General features: G+C 46.8%; 1 long non-coding RNA gene across 1 annotated transcript in view; it reads right to left on the bottom strand.

The window, feature by feature from the left end:
- LOC137083752 (uncharacterized) overlaps positions 1–9,958 on the bottom strand; it is a 61,880-nt gene extending 51,922 nt beyond the window's left edge. The window contains exon 1 of the long non-coding RNA XR_010906593.1: positions 9,858–9,958. This is a non-coding gene — a long non-coding RNA (uncharacterized lncRNA). The remainder of the gene's footprint in view (positions 1–9,857) is intronic.
- Positions 9,959–20,351: the final 10,393 nt, after the last annotated feature.

The following is a 20,351-nucleotide window of genomic DNA, read 5'->3' as shown; positions in this document are numbered from 1 at the left end:
AAGAGGGGGTCGTAACAGTGACCAACTATCAATATTTAACCTGACAAAAATATATTTATTCAGTGTTGTCACATTATATTTCACCCGCAGCAGCATTGAGAACTTTTGAAATGACACGTTTGGCCATTAACTTTTAAATGCATCATTATATTTAAACTGTAAATACATGAGGAGAGTCTTTGCATTAAAGACACACACATGGCAGATCAACGAGCGGCTACATTTCTCTCCGATACGGTAGGAGATTAAACTGAATGTGAAGGATTTGAATTGTGACGAATCTGACGATGATTGACAGGGCAGATAAACGGTGACGGGATGCACGTAACTAAGCGACAGAGTCCGTTAAAGATGGCGAAGTAGTATGTCCCGAAGCTTGCATACTTTTCTGCTACACACTTAAAAGTATATACTTTTTCTTCACAAAAAGAGTACATACTTTTAGGACGTAGTATAAGTAGGCGAATTGGGACGCAGCAATGTTTGCAAGCACCCTTATATACTTCCTGGTCGCACCTTGATGACATCATAGGCTGTCGCCGGTCAGTAGGATTGCCATGATTTGATAGTAGCTCAGACACCGGTCACGCTGGAGGCGTTCCCCCGTAGCGTCAGCCGACGCAGCTCGAGTTCCCTTTCAAAAGGGAACTGTTATTTTTTGAATGCTGTATGATATAGTGTTGTGTAATAAAGGCTTGAGCACTTATTTCGTTTTCTTAACAATTAAGATTCTGCATGCGTTTATCCAGTCAAATCGAAGTGTGCGTCTCTCCCACGACTTTCCCAACAAAAATCCCGCCCTGGAATGTATACGCCAAAATTAGTTTTTGCATGGTTTTTCGTGTGCATATGATACGCACTTTACTCTTAACTCATTTTGGCATATACCTTCCACAAGATTGCACACTCGTACTATTGATACGCATTACCATGTGATTGTGTTGGACATTACTGAGCTAGGCCATATGCGTTTAAAAAAGGATAGCCTGTTAAAATTGCTCAGTTCAACATGTTGGGAAATCTGGCATTTTGTCCTGCCTAATCTTTATTTCAAACGACCTTACCGAACGCGACCCGAATATCATTAAAAACAATTTTGGAAGACCCATAACCGTGGGTGACCGCAGGCACCCACTCATTTTGGATCAACCCGTGCATCACTGCTGCACACAGCCGGTGAGTCCCATAAATTTAGTTCTACTCATCAACAGGTAGAGAAACAAGTAACTAATCAACACACTAATCAATGGCATAAACAGGGGGCAAGACCCAAAGGCACTCGAGACATCAGATTGTCAAAAGCTTCATATATGTGACAAGTCACGGAAACCAACCAGAAGTCGGCAGCACTACTTTCGAGCAAAAAGAGAAAGAAGCTGAAAAATATGGTTTTTTTTGGGTTGGTCACATGCTCTACCCCAGACACAAGGATTGCAAACACTGAATTCCTACCACCGCCTATACATCTTGAAAACAGATTTGAAGTATTACTGAATGTGGTTGAGGAATCCCCAAACGTGATGTATGTGATCCAACACAGACTGAATCAGCACGCAGCTAACACTGATGCTAACAGGCGCTCAAGGTCAAGCAGACGGCTCAGAGCGTAGACGAGCCCAGGACTCTGATAGTGGGTGACTCTGCAGTCAGAAACATTAACCGCAGGGATACAACTACATGCTGCCTTCAACAAGCAACAATTTCTGATGTAAACAGGGAAATTCAGAACATCCTGACAAATACAAACATAAGAAACATAAGACTGCAAATCGACTAATCAGTCATGTGGGGAAGAACGATATTCAGAGAGAGCAGTCAGAACTCATCTAGTCAAACTTTTTGAAACACTTAGAAAACTGAAAGTTCAGCCGTTCATAAGTGGACAACTGCCAGCAAAATGAATAAATAGATTCTCACGGTTGCTTTGGCTTAATACATGGCTGCAAAAATCCTGTAACATGAATGGAGTGAACTTCATCGACAACTTTAATCTCTTCTGGAGTCAGAGACAACTGTTTACATCAAATGGCCTCCACCCAAACAAACCTGGCGCTAAAGGACAATATTTATTTTTCCCTTCATCAGCTGTGTGTTCCAACCCACTCAACCTGGTACAGAGTAAAGGCGACCACAGGATTTCGTTTCAGCACCTGAATGGACATGCGTTTGACACCCCACAAGGTAAATGATTACACCATGCAGCCACAACAAGAATCTGCACAATTACAGTATTAGTCATTGTACATAACACATTATATGTCAAGTTACCATAGTTATAGGAAATACAAGCTTAGTATATCATTTAGAATATGCAAAAATATATCTACATTAAAAGACAATAATCTTTATATTTCTATACTGTAACTGCAGTTATTTTATACATGTACAATTACATTTTATCCAAAGCAACTTACAAGTGAAGAGTATGGATGCAGCAATAAGTGCAGTGACAATTTCTAGTTAGTCTAGCAATTTTTTTTTTTGTTAAACCGCAAATATCTAGATTTTAAGGGGCAAGTGTTCACAAAAAGATGCCTCTTTAGCGGTCTCCTGAAATGGCTGGAGTTAGTCAGGTTATTCCACCAGCATGGAACAGTCCAGGTAAAGGTCTAGCATGACTACAGCCCCATTGATTCCCTGTACAAATGCACTGATGAAGTTAACAAATGGATGTGACTATCTTCAGTTAAACAAAGACAAAACATCTATGGTTATGACTGTAACCTTAGTTTCCTGAGAACAGGGAACGAGACACTGCGTCAGCTTGATGCCACGGGGAACACCTCCAGCGTGACAGGTGTTTGAACTACTATCGAATCTCAGCAATCCTATTGATCGGCGACAGCCTATGATGTCATCAAGTTGCGACCAGGAAGTATATAAGGGTGCCTTGCAAACATAACACCAGCTTCTTCGTCTGAAGGGACTGTTCGAAAGGAAGGCCCCGAGGCATGGCAACGCGAGGCAGCGTCTCACTCCCTGTTCTCAGGGAACTAAGGTTACAGTCGTAACCAGAGGCGTTCCTCTTTCAAAAGTTTCACAACATCCCAACCAGTCACTATTCGGGAAAAACTTTACCGAATGCCACCAGGGAGGCCTGACCTGGCATCACTATATGGGACGCTTCCGTCGGCCAACCCCGTCTGTTGAAAAACAGAGCCTCTGGAAACTCGCCTCTGGAGAGGCATCCAGCTGATTGACTGTAAAAACTGGCAGTGTCCGCCTCAGGCCGAACCTCAGAGACAGGCTATCCTGGAGAACAGCGTTCAGCGTAGTGCTTTCTGACCCTTGCTAGCGATGGGGAGTCAGCTGCTCGATCCTATGATCTACTGAGCACATACATTAGAGAGGTGCTCAGGAGGCCTGAGAAGGCCTACGGGCTGATGTCACAGGGAGGCCCCGCGGTGCCTACGACCGGCTGACCAGGCCCAGGCAGCTGTAAGCTCACAGACGACCATTATAAGAGGGGAGCTCTTAAGCCTGCCTGGTAGGTACTATTCTGTAGGCAACCTATGCAGGTCCCCGTCCTGTAGGGGACACATAGCAGCAGTGTCATCTCTTCGTGCTTGGGTATGCAACCGCCGTCAAGTGCTGCCGGCTAGGACCGAAACCTGATGGCAGGAAACCACTAGCTGTCAGCGTGAGCCATTTATGTGTCTCCGTCCAAGGAACTCATTCCCCCCAGGGAGAACCGAAGGAGACTCTATTGGGCACCATTGAGGTTAGCTTTTTAAGGCCTCAGGGAAGCAAGGTTATACTATAACTATAAGTTATAGTTTTGTTTTTTGAAATTAGTTTTTATTTTATTATCGTTTTCAATTTTGCTACAAATTTCAGTTTAGTTTTAGTTAGTTTTACAAATGGTTTTGCTAGTTTTAGTTTAGTTTTTATTCTGCAAATACATTTCTATTTAGTTTTTATTTATTTAGTTTCAGTTTTAGTTTTAGTAATTATAGTTTAGCAGAGTTAGCATAATGAAGTATAGAGACCAAATCAAGGTTTTTAATTTCAGCAAAGTTTAATGTTTGCACAGATTAGAGTTTAATCTTACTAAACATCCTTAAGTGAAATCACTTGATAAACGAGCATTATTGTTTAAACCCAGGCCGGTCTTAAAAAACATGCATAAAGTTGGGTCTTCACCTTTGAGCAAAAAAGCTTGAGTCAAACTATGACCTATACAAACAACCCTATCTTAAAGAACAAAATAAATGCAAAGTAAAATATAAAAGTAAAAATTATAAATTCCAGACAAACTCATTCATAACAAAGATGAAATATTGTTAAACAATTAAAAGCTTATTTTAATTTCTTCAGTAGTACAACAATGTAGGCTAGCAGTGTAAGACCACAGCTAAAGTCATCTGAATACAGCCAACACACACTGTTGTGCTCTGTGTGTGTGTGTGTGTGTGTGTGTGTGTGTGTGTGTGTGTGTGTGTGTGTGTGTGTGTTGTGCTATAATTGTAAAGGGGGCCAATGTCTTCACTTATCTAGTAAAATATTATGATAACTGACTAATAAGGACATTTGACTGGTCCTCACTAGTTAAAAAGGCTTATAAATCGGCCAAAACATGTTTTTATTTAAATCTATTGTTTTGCACGTTCTTGGGATGGGTAGGTTTAGGGATAGGGATTGGGTTAGGGGATAGAAAATATCATTAACCTGATATAAAATCAATGGAAGTCTATGCAATGTCCTCACTTATATAGTGAAACAAACTTGTGTGTGTGTGTATCCTGGTATTCCCTACTTTGTGGGGAAATGTCTCCACACAGATAATAATATAATATAATGTAAATGATTATGATAACACCTTTGAACCTGTCAATATTATGCAAACATGAAATCTCAAACGCACAGTAGGCTAGTAACGTTACTTGCTACTATGTGCTGACTTTTGCGCCCGCGTCTCTCGTCGCGTAAGAAACGGCATTCTAAAAAAGTGAGCTTAAGTTAAAAGAAGTTCAACGTGCATCTCATTACCTTGTGTTATTTCCCGTTTCACTGCCACGGATGCATTGATTCTTTGTGAACTCCCGTTTAGCGATGTGTTGCCTGTCTGCACGCGTCCGTCACTCAGATCACTTCACACGCAGTAGCGCAATACAGACACTCCCTCAACCGCCACAGTCAGATTTTCCACCACATTAAAGAGAGCTTATTAATAACGAAAACGAATATTTATTTTTGCTAATTATTATTTTATTTCAGTTAGTTTTTTAGTAAGAGTAGTTAGTTTCGTTTAGTTTTAGTTTTTTATTTATTCAGATTTTTTAATTTTATTTCAGTTTACGAAAATGTTTTTTGACCAATAGTTTTAGTCTTAGTTTCAGTTTTCGTTTACGAAAATAACCTTGCAGGGAAGTGGCTTAACTAGTCCCCTCAGGGAGGCCCATAAGGACATCAACACCAGAAGCCACCCATGCTAGCTGCGCAAGTGTCCAAACAGTGGAGCTCGCCCTAAGGGAGGCCTGGCGAGGCCTACTACCTGGCAGCAAGGCCTCCCGCACATTAACGAGTCTTAGGGCGGCCTGGAGAGGCCTATTGCCGAATGGCAACCCAGTGTTAGAGGCCCGGTGACAGGCGGTGCTACCCAATGGCAAATCCCCCAGGGAGGCCCAGCAGGGCCTACTACCTGCCAGCTACTCGTAGCCGGCCTACTACCTGTCATACAGCGCTGAGGCCCTGGAGCTCCCCCTCAGGGGAAGCCAGACGAGGCCTACTGCTACCATAACAGGCCCTCAGGGAGGCCCTGCGAGGCCTACTACTTGTCATCCAGTGACTGAAGCCCAGGAACACCCCCTCGGGGGAAGCCAGAAGAGGCCTACTGCTACCACAGGAGGCACTCAGGGAGGCCTGGTGAGGCCTACTACCTGCCGTCCAACACATAAAAGCCAGGGAATACCCCCTCAAGGGAAGCCCGGCAAGGCCTGTTGCACCCCAGCAGGCCCTCAGGAAGGCCTAGTGAGGCCTAATAACTGGGCTTGCAGCAGACATGGGGACTTGAGACTTGGTGACTTGGACTCGAGTCGTCTCGAGTCACTATTTTTATGACTTGACAAATAGAAAATACTTGAGACTTGACTCGGACTTGGAAGTTAAAGACTTGGGACTTGACTTGAGACACGATGACTTGAATGACTTGAGTGTTAATCACATCATGTTTTCAGTTTGAATATAAAATATATAAATGATTTAATAAACATAAAGTTGGCCCAGCTGGAGCGCAGACTGAGAACAGCGCTGTCATGACTGGATCACGACACTATCATCAGTCATGCCCTCTCGTACCTTACGCACACCACGCCCACTTAGATCAGATATCACATCAACATGTCAGCCAGAGGGAAACCGTGCGGGGGTCATCATTGCTTTCGGCTTCAACAATTATTCGCAAGATGGCAAAAGACGAACGTTATACGAACGTTGTGTGTTGCAAGACATGCAACATTAAAATCACGGACGGACAGCCAGACGACAACCTCCAATATCATCCGTCATTTGAAGAGCCAGTCTGCCTAAAAAGGTTAGTTGGTAGTTAGCTAATGTATAGCTAAAGTAACCACTAGCCATTAACCCTCGATTTATTTTTATAAAATACTTCCCCTGATCTGAGCGGGAGACTTTGACTTTGTGTGTGTGTGTGTGTGTGTGTCTGTGTGTGTGTGTGTGTCTGAGTGAGTGAGTGAGTGAGTGAGTGTGTGTGTGTGTGTGTGTGTGTGTGTGTGTGTGTGTGTGTGTGTCTGAGTGAGTGAGTGAGTGAGTGAGAGAGAGAGAGAGAGAGAGAGAGAGAGAGAGAGAGAGAGAGAGAGAGAGAGAGAGAGAGAGAGAGAGCGTGTGTGTGTGGGCTGGTAATCACAACATTATGGGGACAAAATGTCCCCACAAAGATGGCAGTATCCGAAATCCTTGTCCTTGTGGGGACATTTTTTGGTCCCCATAAGGAAAACATCTTATAAATCATACAGAAAGATTTTTTTTTTTTTTTTTTGTATGTGTGTGTGTGTGTGTGTGTGAGCCTGTTTATGTGGTTTATGAGGACACAAATTTGTATAACTACATGGGTATTACACTGGTATTACTCTATAAATGTGGTTTATGAGGACATATCAAATGTCCCCATAATTCAAATGGCCTTAAAAACATACTAAATGAAAATGCAGCATGTTTCCTGTGATGGGTAGGTTTAGGGGCAGGGGCAGTGTAAGGGGATAGAAAATACGGTTTGTACAGTATAAAAACCATTACGCCTATGGAGAGTCCCTGTAAACCACATAGACCAACATGTGTGTGTGTGTGTGTGTGTGTGTGTGTGTGTGTGTGTGTGTGAGAAAGAGAGAGAGAGAGAAAGAACAAATGTAACAAAGTTTAATGTTGTATGTAAACTGTGTTTTAGAGGGAGAGAGAAGAAGGTGTTCAGAGAGTAGTTTTTTGGATGTTAAGCTGCTATTTGCTTTATGGACTCTTAAATTTAAAACATTTCAAACTGTTGGCAGAATTGAAAAATAAATAATTTTATGAAGTTACAATTCTGTTTGATTCTATAATTGTATTTTACTGAACATGAGTATTTACAAATTATTTTAATTTACTGACAGTTACTTATATATTGTCTTTTCACTTTATTAAAGGTCCTGTTCTTCATGATTCCATCTTTAGTTAGTGTGAAATGTTGCTGTTAGAGCATAAATAATACCTGTAAAATGATAAAGCTCAAAGTTCAATGCCAAGCGAGATATTTTATTTAACAGAAGTTCCCTTTCAAAGCCTACAACGAACGGCCGGTTTGGACTACACACCTGCACTTCCTTCAGGAATGACGTCACTAGAACCATTTGTTGACTAACCCTCTGCCCACAAGAACACGCAAAATAGGGGGCGTGGTCTTGTTGCTCTCTCACGTGGAGAAGAGCGCGGATTCAGCGCTTGCATCTCCCCGTTATGGTAAGAGGCGGGACCTTTCCTGGCAAAGTGCGCTAAGCTGCTGTCCAGTCACAACACGGGAAGCGCTGGCCCAATCAGAACTCGTTACGTGTTTCTGAAGGAGGGACTTCATAGAACAAGGAAATCATCAGGCCGTTTTTAGGACAGAGGAAACAGCGCTGTACAGATAAGTCAACTGTGTGAAAAATACTGTTTTTTTACACGCGAAACATGAACTCATGTTATATTGCACACTGTAAACATAATCAAAGCTTCGAAAACACGTGAAGAACAGGACCTTTAAGATCAGATTCTGCAGGTAAAATTACAAAAATAAGGTGACTTGACTTGGACTTGACTTGACCTACTACAGGACTTGACTTGACTTGACTTGGCATACCCTGTCACTTGACTTGACTTGACTTGCCTAGGAAAAAAATACTTGGGACTTACTTGAGACTTGAAGGTTAAGACTTGAGACTTACTTGAGACTTGCACATGTGTGACTTGGTCCCATCTCTGGCTTGCAGCCATGCCAGCTACGAATGGTACAGACCTAGCTGGCAGGTTGGATGAATGCTGGCCTCTCCGAGTCGGGCTGACAGTGGCTGTCTGCTTGGCTGACGAAGAACTAGACATCCAATTACCACCTGTGAACTCATCCCCAGGGACCTTTCAACGAGGTTCTGCTGATTCCTGCCAGGCACACATGGGCCCTGATGTCGCGACTCCCCCGCAAGGAGGCCTGCTGAGGCCTCCTGCTCAGAGTCCACTGCCTGGACTGCCCAAGCTGGCTGCTCACAGCCAGCTGGCAACACATGCCCCTCCCGGGGCTGGCATCATCCCAGAGGCTCACAGGGTCCTACATGCAATGGCACAGTCCCAGCCGGCAGTGCCTATGAACATAGACCTAAACACATTGCCAATAGCAGTGTACTCAGCAGAAAGTGCCTTAAACCCTCTAAGCGAGGGGAGTACAACTTACGTCACCTGCGTTGGGGTGGCCACTCTTCCCTCATGCTGCGGCCTGCCGTTCATGCTAGGGCGTCAGCCATGGCAATGTTTCAGCTTCCAGGGAAGCATCCAACCGAACCATCACAAAGCACGCAGGCTGAGAAGTGCAGCTCAACCCGAGCCCTAAAAGGTGGAGCAGAAGATCCAGAGCAGAGGGCAAAAATTATTCACAAAAGTATGCTACCCACTGGCCACAACATCCTCCAGGATAGGGCCAGGGGCCACCAGAAGGTGCGGCCACAACAAGCTCTGGAATTTACACCCTTCAGCTCTTCAGCAAAACTAGCCCGCCTGCGTGCAAGCGTGGGACGCCAACCCCGCCCCACAAACACTGGCTAAGTCGCTGTTCATTCTGCTTCACACCAACCTGCATTACTAAGAACCTCAGAAAGCAGAGAAGGTGGCAGACTCTAAGGTAAGAGGAGGCTGACTAGGGATAAAAAATAGAAAAAGCCCTGCAATGAGTATTATTCGAGGCTCGGGGAAGCGAAAAAAACCTCAGGAATACTCCATCTGAGCCCTGCGAGGCTGGACCTAAATCTGTAGATTGCGCGTCAGCCTGAACTCACCCTCCCGTCTATAAAATTCCACGAGGGGCAACGCTAACCACTATACCCTGGGGTGGCTAAGAGGTTTCCTGTTTAACTAGGAGAAACACACTCACCTAATACAATTCCACATTCCCGCGGAATGTTCACACAGCTGTACACACAATGTCGGCTATTCTCTACTAGCAAAGCTAGCTCTAAACAGACCACATAATGGCATCCCAGAAATCGTTCTAGCCACCGAACAGGGGAACTACAGGGCCCTATGTTGTCCTCTACGATCCCGTGATCCCCAAACCCTAGGTGGGGAGCATGAAGTCTCACACAACATAAAAAATAAATGTTTTCCTCACAAGGGGGACTTACCAGCTTGCCTCCGGTGTGCTACGATATCCACGCATAAGCTTTACCCACAGCATGCATGCTTAGGAGTGCAACCGCCTGAGGGGGCGCTTCTCACAGACCAGCCAGGCGGGACCTAGAGTATCATCGTCACGGCCCCACCCCGGGCCGAAGAAGCGCCTGGGGAGACGATGACTTTTGTGGTGATCGGCGACCCCATCCGAGGAACCGTGACGCGCATCCGCGCTCAGCCTCGGCGTGAGCGGGACCACATTACTAATCTCAGATGCAAAACGCTCTTCACTCAGGAAGAGCGCCAGATGAGAGCAGAGCGATCTCGGATTGAAAAACCGCTCACATTGCACACAATCGAACAAACAACTCCATAAAAGCTTGATTGTGCATGCTCTTAATCCCAGGCAGAAAACAAATGAATATGGATTACCTTTGATTTGAAGCATTCAGACTAAACATTCCTTGAAGACGAAGAAGCTGGTGTCATGTTTGCAAGGCGCCCTTATATACTTCCTGGTCGCACCTTGATGACATCATAGGCTGTTGCCACTCAATAGGATTGCTGTGATTCGATAGTAGTTCAGACAGCTGTCACGCTGGAGGCTTTCCCTGTAGCGTCAAGCTGACGCAGTGCGAGTTTCCTTTCGAAAGGGAACTGAAATCACTACATTTGGAAACAAAGATGAAATTCTCAAGGTGAACGCGTATATCTTGGGGCTAAAGGTCTAATAACAAGAAATCAAGTCAGGAATCTTGGTGTGATTTTGAAGTCAGACCTGGGCTTCCGTAATTTCAAAGCAATAACTAAATCGGCATACTATAATCTGAAAAAATATATAAAGAATTAGATGCTTTGTTTCCAGGCAAGACTTTCATCACCAGCAGGGTAGACTATTGTAATGGTCTTCTTACCGGCCTTCCCAAAACGTCCCCGGTTACGTATGTAACCTTAGTTCCCTGAGAACAGGGAACGAGACGCTGCGTCAGCTGACGCTACGGGGAACGCCTTCAGCGTGACAGGTGTCTGAAATCACTATCAAATCACAATCCTACTGACCGTCGGCAGCTGGTGATGTCATCACCGTGCGACCAGGAAGTATAAAAAGGCACCGTGCCAACATGACAACATCCGCTTCGTCTGAAGGGACTGTGGGCAGGCACACTTTGAAGCATGGCCATGTGACGCAGCGTCTCGTTCCCTGTTCTCAGGGAACTAAGGTTACATACGTAACCGGGGACGTTCCCTTTCGAAAGGGAACTCGCGCTGAATCAGCTGACGCTACGGGGAACGATATACCCACGCCGCCATGCTGAGGGGAGTGCACGCCCCTTACTGGCAGTGAGAACTGCCTGGACGAGTGTTCGCAGAAAGTCTGAACCACTCCCCCTCTAGCCACACAGGCTGCCAGTGACATCATTCCCTACGGTCATAGCCCAAGCTATATGCCTAAGAGAGAACCTAAACAAGTTTTAACTGAGGTTTCCTACTCTCGGCTTGCTCGAGGGCCTGGGACCTACTACTTCGAAGGAAGGAGTCCCTTAAGGGAATGTGGCTAGGGGACCCGAGGGCGCCCCAGCCCGTCACTTTATTCGAGAAAACCTTCACCGAATGCCACCAGGGAGGCCTCACCTGGCATCACTTCTGTGGGACACCCCAGCTTGGCCAACCCTGTCTGTCAAAACAGAGCCTCCGGACATCGCTCTTACTCATGAGCATCCAGACTGAGGGACTGCAAACTGGCAATATCCTCCTCAGACCGGAACTCGGAGACGGGAATCCTGGAGAGCAGTACTCAGCTTAGTGCTTCTTACCCTTGCCATCGAGGGGAGTCTCTTCTGCTCGATCCTAGGATCTACTGAGCACATTTATTACAGGGGTGCTCAGGAGGCCTAAACAAGGCCTATGGACTGATCTACCCGGGAGGCCCCGAGGGGGGCCTGCCCGTCTGATCAGACTCAAGCGGCCGTAAGCTCGCAGACGACCCTCAATGAGGGGAGCTCTTAAGCCAGCTTGGTAGGTAACCCATGCTGTAGGCTAGCCAGTCCCCTGTCCTGAAGGGACTGCGCAGCAGAAACGGAGTCTCGTTGTGCTAGGGCATGAGCCCGCCCTTGATTTATACCGGCTCAGGCCGGGACCCACCGGCGGGCAGCCGCTAGCTGTCAGCCCAAAGCCAGTTATACGTTCCCATTCCAAGGAACCGTTTCCCCTCCAGGGAGGCCATGAGGCGCCTCCACCTAGCACCGTTAGTGTTTGCTGTTAGCTGTTAGCTGTTAAGAGCCGCAGGAAGGTGGCTTTACTGGTTCCTCAGGGGGCTCATGAGGCTATACCGCCAGAAGCCACCCATGCTAATGGCTAGCTTGTCACCGAGACCTTGGTCCGGGAATCCTCTCCCAAAAAGGCCCAAAGAGGCCTGACAGCATAATACACTGGCCTAACGAGCGTCCCAGCTCGGGGCTCACCCTCAGGCGGCCTGCAGGCAGGCGGCTTTACTGGTTCCTCAGGAGGCTCATGAGGCTATAACGCCAGAAGCCACCCATGCTAATAGCTAGCTTGTCACCGAGACCTGGTCCGGGAATCCCTCCCAAAAAGGCCCAAAAAGGCCTGACAGCCTAATACACTGGCCTACCAAGCGTCCCAGCTCGGGGGCTCACCCTCAGGCGGCCTAGAGCGGCCTACTTCCTGCCAGCCAACGTGCAAACTGTTGGGAGCTGTTGTGTTCCCGGGGCTCGCCTCCAGGGAGGCCTGTTTGACGCCTACGTACAGTCCGGTCTTTTTAGGGCGGCCCGGAGAGGCCTATTACCGAATGGCAGTTCCCTATTAGATTGGTGACATACGGTGCTTATCCGATGGCAAATCCCACCGGAAACCCCGCAGGGCCAGGAAACGACCATAGGACGGCCTGAAGCGGCCCGTCTCTGATAGCAGACTATGCTAGCCGCCTGGCTAGCACCCACGCACACTGTTGCAAGACCTGGGAACCGGGGCTCACCCTACAGGAGGCCTAAAGCGGCCTAGATCCTGTCAACCAATGGTCGGAACCCTAGGTCACCCCCTCAGGGGATGCCATATGAGGCGTGCTGAAACTCAGCGAGCCCTTAAAGTCGGGCTGACAGTGGCTGTCTGCTGGCTGATGAGGACTGGGTATCCAGTCACTACCTGGGGACTCATCCCCAGGGAGGCCGTTAGGGGCCTACTTATGACGAGGTTTCTACTGCAGCCAACATCGTTGGGGAGAACCCTCCCCGCTCACATGGGCCACGATGTCAGAACTCACCCGCAGGGAGGCCTACTGAGGCCTACCACCTGACCTAGAGTTAACTGCCCGGACTGGCTCGGCTGGCGTCTCCCGCCAGCCAGCCTTCTATATTCGGTCCGCCCCAGCGGCCCATAGCAGCCTTCTGCGACGGCGCAGTCTCCCAGGCAGCGCCTACCAGCGTGGACCTAAAACACAATGCCCACAGCAGTGCACTCAGCATAAAATGCCTTGCACCCTCTAAAGCGAGGGGAGTACAACTTACGCCACCTGCCTCCAGGGCGGCCGTCTGGTCGTCCAGCGGTCCGCCGTCCGCACAAGGGCGTCAGCCGTGACAGTGTTTCGACTCCAGGGGAGCATCCTACCAACCGATGCTTTCAGATGGTTGCGAAGTACAGCTCGACCCGAGCCTAAAAGGTGAAGCAGAAGACACAGAGCAAAAGTGAAAGATATTGAACACACACAACCGGCCATTTCCTGAACCAAGCCGGGGGGCCGCCCAGAAGTGGCGGCCGCACTAGCTCTGGGGGGCGGGGCTAGCAAAACCAGTCTGACTGCGCACCGCGAAGAGACGCCTACCCCGTCCCCACGACCACTGGCTGAGTCGCGATTCATTCTGCTATACACCTTTTTGCATTAATAACAACCCCCAAATGCAGAAGGGGGGTGGGCATTGGCCGGACGACCCTACTGCGGGGAGGCCGGGTAGGGATACAAAGCTCCAGCAGGGATACCGACAGGAGCCCGGGGCAACTGCCAGGGCGATATGCCACCGCGAGACGCCACCGTCATCCCATCAACAGCCTAGGCCAACTTGATGCACTAGCATCGGTCTGATAATCCCACCACAACGGCCCTACAAAGGACTGGGACAGACCTTACTGCAGTTCATGCGCTAGCCTAACCTCACAAATTCATCTAGGTATTTCACTAGCAGAGGTGCCAACGCTACCCAGAGGTGGCTACAGCTAAAAAAGTTCGCCAGGAGAACATACGTCAGTTTATATCGCCGCTACATGCCCGCGGCATGTGCGGTGGCCTCAACTGCTCATATTACACATATCCAGAAGAGAAAACAGCCTTGTAAACTACTGTTGCTACACTAGCAAACATACAGCCTACATAAACACACTGTGTTTATACAAACATCGTTCTTTACCGGGGAACTACAGGCCCACTTCTCCAACTGTTACACTTTTCTTCATCTTTTGTAGACAAAATATCCCTCAGGGAAGCATAGAGTCCAAACATACGGCATTAAAAAGAAGAATGTTTGCCCTAAAAGGGGACTCACCCGCTGTCTTCAGTGCCTCATCGCTTCATGTAACATGCATGCTTCGGCGCACTAACCTGAGGGTGGGGCGCTTTATTCTCAAATGTAAGGCCGAGGAGGCGGCCGCGAAATCCCGCTTTTCCCAGAGACGATACACTGTGTGCGGGCAGAGCACACACCGGCCTGGCAGGCCGTCAGAGTCTCACATCCGCTCATCATCGGCCCGCGCGGCCTGGTGTGAAGCGCGCCCGGGGAGAGAAAAGAAACACAACAGAAAAACAAAGGAGGGGACACATTTACATCACTTCCGCGCCCTCGGGGGCGGAGACTCACCACCCCGCTTCCGGCGCTGGAAGCGGCTCTTCTCCCCGATGTCCCTCCTCCTGTTGCGGGTGTCCCGCCCCTTCTGCGTCCTATTCCTCCACGGAGGGGGCGCCCTTTTGAATCTTCTAATTGCTGCGTTGGCCCAATCGATGATCCTCGGATCTCGAAGGGCCAGGGACACCCTCCTGCCTGGGCGGAATACACATTCTATATGCCGCATACAATACACGTTCTATATGCCGCTGAGCGCGCCCTCGCCTCTCTGAACTTTCCCACCACCGCCTCGACAGAGGTGCCGAAAAGCTCAGAGGGCCAGACCGGGGCATCGAGGAGAAAAGCCTTTTCTTTCCCCCCGGTGTCCGCCAGGTTCAGCCACAGATGCCTCTCCGTGGCGACCATAGCCGCCATCGACCGTCCGATGGCGGCTGCTGTGTGTTTGGCCGCCCGGAGAGAGAGATCTGTGGTGCGGCGCAACTCAGCCATCGCATCAGGGGGTAGGCCCTCCCCCTGATCGAGGTCCCTCAGCAGATCGGCTTGATAGGCCTGCAACACCACCATTGTGTGCAAGGCCGCCGCCGCCTGACCCGCCGACGTGTATGCCCTGCCGTTCAGATGCGAAGTCGTCTTTAATGGTTTAGACGGCAGGGCTGGAGCTCTTAGTGTCGATGGCCGCCCGGATGCGAGATAGTTCGCGAACGTCTCGTCGATGGGCGGCATCGACACATACCCTGCCTCGGCCAATCCCTCGACATCAGCGAAGTTAAAACTCTGATGCCGATGGATTCGCGCCGAGTAGGGTTTCTTCCATGCCCCCACGACCTGCTCGTGAAGGTCGGGGAGGAATGGAAGGCTCCCGGGAGCTGGGCGGCTATGGTCGGGGAGAAACCGATCGCCCAATCTGTCTGGGCGGGCGGCCTCTCCCCTGGCTCTCTGCCACAGCAGCTGAAGTCTCAGCGCCGCGCGCCCCATTACATCTAGCAGCTCCCCATACATGGGGCAGGATGGCTGGGAGGATTCAGCCTCAGCTTCATTTTCCCCCTCATCCACAGCCATCCTCTGATCGACCGGAAGAGCATGGGCTGAAGACGAGGAGGAGTCTCCATCCGACTCCTCCTCCGTCAGCCTGCTCTCGCGACCTGGCTGATCATCCGTGAGAACTGTACTCTCCAGACGATGAGCCAGGTCCATCTGGGAGCCCCAGGACAGACGGCGCCGCTCAGCCTCAGCTTGAGCGGGACCGCTCCCAGATGCTGGCTCTTCTTCCCTCGAGAAGAAGGCCAGGCGAGAGCGGAGCGTCCTCAATGGAAAACGCTCGCAGTTCGCGCAGGAGGCCCCCTCGAGAACCTCCCGCACGTGCTCTTCCCCCAGGCAGAGCACACAAAGGGTGTGTGTGTCCTCAGGCGTAAGAAACCTGGGACACGGATCAGCGCACTTCCTGCACACTCCCTTAACCTTGCGTGTGCACTTCATTTTAAGACTTTCCAGCGAACCAGACAAAACAGTCCCTGAAGACGAAAGGATGTTGTCATGTTGGCACGGTGCCTTTTTATACTTCCTGGTCGCATGGTGATGACATCACCAGCTGCCGACGGTCAGTAGGATTGTGATTTGATAGCGATTTCAGACACCTGTCACGCTGAAGGCGTTCCCCGTAGCGTCAGCTGACGCAGCGCGAGTTCCCTTTCGAAAGGGAAATACCATTAGACAGCTGCAGCTAATACAGAACACTGCTGCCAGGATTCTGAGCAGAACCAGAAAATATGACCATATCACTCCAGTCCTCAGGTCTTTACACTGGCTTCCAGTTACATTTACGATCGATTTTAAAGTACTATTACTTGTTTTTAAATCACTCAATGACCTAGGACCTCAATATATTGCAGATATGCTGATTAAATACAAACCCAACAGATCACTCAGATCAGCAGGATCAAATCAGCTAGAAATACCAAGAGTTCACTCAAAGCAAGGAGAGTCTACTTTTAGCTATTATGGCAGCCGCAGTTGGAACCAGCTTCCTGAACAGATCAGATGTGCTCCAACAGTAGCCACATTCAAATCCAGATTCAAAACACATCTGTTTAGCTTTGCATTTACTGAATGAGCACTGTACCACTGTATATCCGACTGATTGCACCTTATCTTATACATCATCTTTTTAATATTTTATAACTGCTTTAGTTTACCTTTGTTCTTATCTTTGGTTATCATCATTTTATTATTTTTTTAATTTTCTTTACAAATGTATATTTCTATTTCTTATACATCTGTTGATTATTATTTTTCAGGGCTGTCTGACTGGAAGAGATTGAAACAGGAGAGCAGTGTGCTTTGCTTTATTCTGCTTGTGGTAGCAGACAGTGTAAAGAAGGACTCAAGAAAGGGGAGGCCCTGCAGGGCATAGGTAACATCCCCTACAGAAGCCCATCTTGGACCCGCTTGTAAGGTCCAGGAGACTTTGCAAACCTGCTCTTTAAAATTCTCTTTACAACTGTTTCTATTTTTAAACATGGTATTCTTTTTCTTATGATGTGGTATCACTATTTGAATTTATTTCTATGTAAAGCACTTTGAATTGCCATTGTGTATGAAATGTGCAATAAACTTGCCTTGCCTTCAGTGATATTCTTTATGTGATGGGGTGTTTTCATCATATTTGCAACTTTTGAATCTTCTAATTGCAGCTCTAGAAAGCTGCCACAAAGCTGCTATTAGAAGATATAGAAGTTGGAAACCTGAAGGCTGAAAATTCAGCATCGCATTAAGCAGCTCACTGCAGAACGACAGAGTAAGTATCTTATTCTTTATATCTGAGCATTATTTTATTTTTTGTATTGATTATCTTCGTGATTGATTATGTAACATTTACCTGACTAATTTGTTACATTTGAATTTATTCTGGGCTTGTACTGGGCCAGATGCCCATCTGGTGTGATTCCCTCTTGGTAATCCCATATGTGTATACTTCCATGCATGGTACGGTTTCCCTGTTGGTAAACCTGTGTCTTTCCTTGGGCAGATTCTGTTCTGTTTTGTCTCTGTGTCAGTAGTTCCCTTCCTGTCTCAGCAAGACCTACTACAGAGATCATCCATGTCTAGAACTGCCCCATAGGTCAGTCCATATGTGTGCCTCCGTAGCGTCCCTCTCAATATACACTTGCCCAGCGTTAAAAACACGGGTCATGCCTAAAAAAAAAACTTAAAAAAACAAGGGAATAGAGACCCAAAGCACTCGTCCTGTGTAATGACATGTAAAAAAAAAACCAGCAACTATGACCATCTCCATGGTAAAAAGAAGAAAAGTCATTCAACAATACAGCTGAGTGTATTGGGTGTAAATACAGCAAATTCTTTTAGTGGTCTATAAAATTCACTGACAATTTGAGTTGCATTTAAGTTGTTTTATTTGTTAAAATTATACATAGGAAAAGCAGTTTCAAAGTGATACTATTAGCCATTTATGAAAATAGAGATAAAATACAAATAGTTTTAGCCATACACTCCCTGACAAAAGTCTTGTCGCTTGTGTACAAATTGACCCAAAGTGCCGCTGAAATATATTTCTAATCAAGATTTTTTTACAAGAAATGGCTCATTTTAATCCCACCAGCTTTTGTGATAATGTTTCAGTGAAAAACTAAACTTTCAAAAAGTATTCTAATATTCACAGCTTGGTAAAGCCCATTGAGTCAATTTTTGCAAAGACATAAGTGTTGTCACCTTGTCATATGAGCTTCACCTGTGACTAATAATGGATCAATTAGGTCTCAAGTGTGTATAAAAAGAACCCCAGTACGCTAGACCTTCACATCAACTGCAACTAGGCCTCTGCAAACATGCCTAAGATTCACCCTGAGACTAAAGTTTTGATTATCACGAGGATGAAGACCAGATCCACTGCTGATGTGGCAGACACCTTCAATGTGTCTCAGTGTCAAGTACAGAGGATAAAAAAAAGATTTGAAGAGACTGGAGATGTTTTTGACAAGCCCAGGTCAGGCAGACCCCGCAAGACAACTGCTCGAGAGGACCGTTTGTTGGCTCGAAAATCCAAGGCCAGCCCATTTTCTACTGCAGCAGAGCTCCACGAGACCTGGTCACCTGAAGTCCCTGTGTCAACCAGAACAGTTTGTCGGATTCTGTCTCGAAATGGCCTCCATGGTCGAATCAGTGCCCAGAAGCCAGCACTAAACAAAAGACAATTGAAAAACCGTGTGGCATTTGCCAAGGCCCACAGCCTGCTAAAAGGATGGATGCTGGAAAAGTGGAATCTTCTGTTGAATTACACCACAGTCGCCGCAAATATTGCAGGAGACCTACTGGTGCCCGAATGGATCCGAGATTCACCCAGAAAACAGTGAAGTTTGGTGGCGGAAAAATCATGGTCTGGGGTTACATCCAGTATGGGGGTGTGCGAGAGATCTGCAGGGTGGAAGGCAACATCAATAGTCTAAAATACCAAGAAATCTTAGCTACCTCTAATATTCCCAACGATAAAAGAGGCCAAATTCTGCAGCAGGACGGTGCTCCATCGCATACTTCCATCTCTACATCAAAGTTCCTCAGGCGAAGAAGATCAAGATGCTCCAGGATTGGCCAGCCCAGTCACCAGACATGAACATCATTGAGCATATGTGGGGTATGATGAAAGAGGACGCATGGAAGACGAAACCAAAGAATACTGATGCACTCTGGGAGGCATGCAAGACTGCTTTCTTAGCTATTCCTGATGACTTCATCAATAAATTGTATGAATCCTTGCCAAACCGCATGGATGCAGTCCTTCAAGCTCATGGAAGTCATACAAGATATTAAATTTGGATCTCACAGCACCATAACTTAATTTGCTAACATATTTTTGTATTTGCAGTAAATTTGTTCCATTTCTGTATAGGCGACAAAACTTTTGTCTTGCCAAAATTTGACCTTTCTGTCTTGATTAAATGATAAATATTTTTTCTGTGAAAATTATTTATTTCAGTGCATTAAACATCATTTGGGAGGGTTTTAGCTTTTCATATGAGCTATTTCTAACACCAATGAATGAATTAAAAGTCAGGTTAATATCAGGTATTTCTAGAAAATAGATAAGCGACAAGACTTTTGTCAGGGACTGTATAATACATTGCAGCAGTTTGACAGTTGATATTAAGTGATCATTTTGCACAAATATAGGAAGGATCAGTGATATTAAATACTGTTGGCCCTATTTTAACAATCTGAGTGTATGGTCTGAAGCACATCGCGGAGGTGCACTTTTTGCTAGTTTAATTACACACACACACAAAAAATGCTTGGATGCCCAGGGGTAAGCAGATAAACATCACGTTTAAATTTTTGGGTGAACTGTCCCTTTAATGAGTCATGGGTTTGTTTTAACGTGCAATAAACCAATCAGAATCCCATCTCCCATTCCCTTTAAAAGCAAGTTGCGCATGCTCCATTGCAGATTAAAAACACAAACGTTTTTCAATTTAAAGGTGTCATGAATTGAGAATCGAGACAATTCCTGTTTCAAAAAGAGGGTTATAAACAGTCATAATTTAGGATTCTAAATTATTTTAGAAGTTTGTTTATGTAAAAGTTTTGCTAACATAAGTTAACCTCAAAGAATATCACAGAATTAAAGTTCATGACCTCTTTAAAGAGTGC

The sequence above is a fragment of the Pseudorasbora parva genome, chromosome 7 (assembly GCF_024679245.1).
Source record: "Pseudorasbora parva isolate DD20220531a chromosome 7, ASM2467924v1, whole genome shotgun sequence".
In the NCBI taxonomy this organism is placed as follows: domain Eukaryota; kingdom Metazoa; phylum Chordata; class Actinopteri; order Cypriniformes; family Gobionidae; genus Pseudorasbora; species Pseudorasbora parva.
Note: the sequence above shows the minus strand (reverse complement) of the source record. Positions and strands in the feature narration are given on the sequence as shown.